Source organism: Chenopodium album, chromosome 16 (genome assembly GCF_948465745.1).
Source record: "Chenopodium album chromosome 16, dcCheAlbu1.1, whole genome shotgun sequence".
NCBI lineage: Eukaryota > Viridiplantae > Streptophyta > Magnoliopsida > Caryophyllales > Amaranthaceae > Chenopodium > Chenopodium album.
The window spans coordinates 47,680,861-47,683,500 of NC_137849.1; the positions used below are offsets into that span (position 1 = coordinate 47,680,861).

The 2,640-nt window shown below is 41.5% G+C and overlaps 1 non-coding gene across 1 annotated transcript; it reads left to right on the forward strand.

Moving 5' to 3' along the window:
• Positions 1-932: 932 nt before the first annotated feature.
• TRNAG-CCC (transfer RNA glycine (anticodon CCC)) lies at positions 933-1,003 on the forward strand. Its single transcript has one exon. It is a non-coding gene; the product is annotated as a tRNA-Gly (tRNA).
• Positions 1,004-2,640: the final 1,637 nt, after the last annotated feature.

Sequence of the window (2,640 nt, forward strand, 5' to 3'; positions counted from 1 at the left end):
CATATTTGTCCATTCAACTTAAAATGGGAGCATTACTATGTAAAATGGGAGCGACGAAAAGCAATCCAGTTTAATACCTAAAGTGTTAACATACATTAATTATTGTTTCTCTTGTATCCAAGCTTATGTTGTAATAGCATGATCTTGTTGAATTATGTCATCATATTGTTAGAGCTTTGGTGAGAGGAGGGGTGACCTTGATGAAGTATGTTATGTTATCGTATGTTCGAGTTTATGTGAGGGGAATGAGACCATGGTGAAATATTCCATGCGTTAGCAAGGAAACACTGTTGTCTCATATTTTAGGTTTATTCAAACCGTAGCTGTCTCTGTTTTGTGATTATAATTGTTTTAATTGTATATTTTCACTAGCATGAATGACATGCATGTATGTGAAGCATATTTTATTTTGGCAAAATTTTATTAGCTTGAGGTTGAGGCATTGCCCAAAGCTAATAACGACTAGCTGGAACATATAAGTGATGGGAGCTGAGCACGTGAGCAGCTGAGCACGCAAGAGCTTTTGGGAAGATTGCACATATTTGTTGCATTGGATATTTAGAAAGTTCAAGATAAAATAAATCTGATAATTGTTGCATTGAATATATACAGCGATATACAAGATAAAACTAACTCTAATATCATATTATGTGAAGCTTGGTATGAATGTCCTTTCAAAAAAATACTGTATTTCTTAGACTATGTGATGTATAACATGAATGAAATGGGATCCTATGATTGAAAAGAAAATGTTAAAAGATAGTAATTAGCAAATCATTAATTAAATAGACGTAACTCATGTGATATGATATTATGATGTATAAAAAATCTTCCTAGTAATTAAATATTAATTAGCAATTTCAATTACTATAAACTAAGATATGACCAATGAGTTAAAGAAAGGAATGAAGCCAGAATACACAACTAGAAAAGCGCATCTAGTGTAGTGGTATCATAGTACCCTCCCACGGTACTGACCGGGGTTCGATTCCCCGGATGCGCAAGGCCTATTTGAATTTTGTTGGCAGCAACAGCTCAGTGATAGAGCGCGTGGCTTTTAACCACGTGGTCGTGGGTTCGATCCCCACAGCCAGCGATTTTATAGTTTTATAGACGTTTTCATAATATCACATTTTTATAATTTTATATTATTTAAGCTGAAATAAATAGTAGTTTTCTAATAGAAAATAATAGACAATTTAATTTCCTTATCAATTGATATCAAGAACTTGAAGGAAGAAACGATTCTTAAAAAAGAAACTCTTTTTAAAAAAAGGAAAAATACACTTTAATAATCTCAACTATGGCCAATTTACCTACAATAATCCCAACTATCGATTATTCTACTGTAATCCTAACTATTAGGTCAGTTTTCCTCCATCAGTTAGGGATGTCAGTGGGGCGGGTCAAGTAGGAGACCCGCCCCATCCCCGCCCCAGTAGGGCGGGGATGGGTCTCAGTTTGGCGGGTGGTGGGGCGGGGATGGGGATAAAAACCATACCCGCCATGGGTGATGGGGCGGGGGTGGATTTTAAGTTGTACCCGCCCCATCCCCGCCCCGCCCCACCCGCCCCACTTCATACCCGCCCCATCCCCACCTCATACCCACATCTATATATCTTTTAAAGCAAAATTACATACTTTTATACTATTTATAAAATAATTACGTGAAATACAATATTAATTATAATACTTTGTATGACACTTATATTATAACACAAAAATGTGTGTAGAATGTTTTATTTTATAATTCGTATTAATTATGTAAGATTGTTTATTTGAGATACAGAGATTAGGTGGATCTTGGATGGGGATTAGGCGGGTCTTTGGTGGGGATAAGGTAGGGATGGATATCCAAGTGGGGGGTGGGGCGGGGATGGTTTTGGAGTTGTACCCGGTGGGGCGGGGATGGGGATGAAAATTGGACCCGCCGCGGGGATGGGGATGGGGATGGGGATGAAAATATTAGGTGGGGATGGGGATGGGAAGGCCAACATCCGCCCCGCCCCGCCCCATTGACATCCCTACCATCAGTCCCAAACCGGTCAACAAAAGTCAACAACCTATTATTGTAGGTTGTTTGACACGTGTCAGTGTGTGAGTGGTTTCAAAAAAAAATTAAAAAAAAAAAAAACAAAACAAAAAAAGAAAAAAAATCTGGTAGCCACCATTCTATCCCTAATTACCACCTCCACCTCCTGCCGCAACCTTAAAACACCACCTTCTCCAGCCACCCAAGCCGGAAACGACTCTCACGACCAGTCGCACCCCCGAAACCGGCCAAAACACCTAACCCTTGCCCGTGAAACCACCAGCAGCCCCAAATCGCACCAAAATAACCACCAGTTGGAGAAGGTGGTGTTTTAGGGTTTGAGGCAAGAGATGGAGGTGGCATTTGGGGCTGGAGAAGGTGGCTATTGAGGTTGGTTTTGGAGGCGGTGGATTTGGTTGCGATTGGTGACTGGGTTTGTGCGGCTGAGTTGCGACAAGCTGGCAGCGAGCAGGCGGTGAGGAGGGTTCGTGGTTGTGTAGGCGTCGCTGGCCGTGCGGGAGGAGCAATTGGGGTTAGGGTGGATCGTGGCTGGTGCTCTAGGGGATTGGGAGGGCCTGCTGGCTATTTTCCGGTGGTCTGCGGGTTCG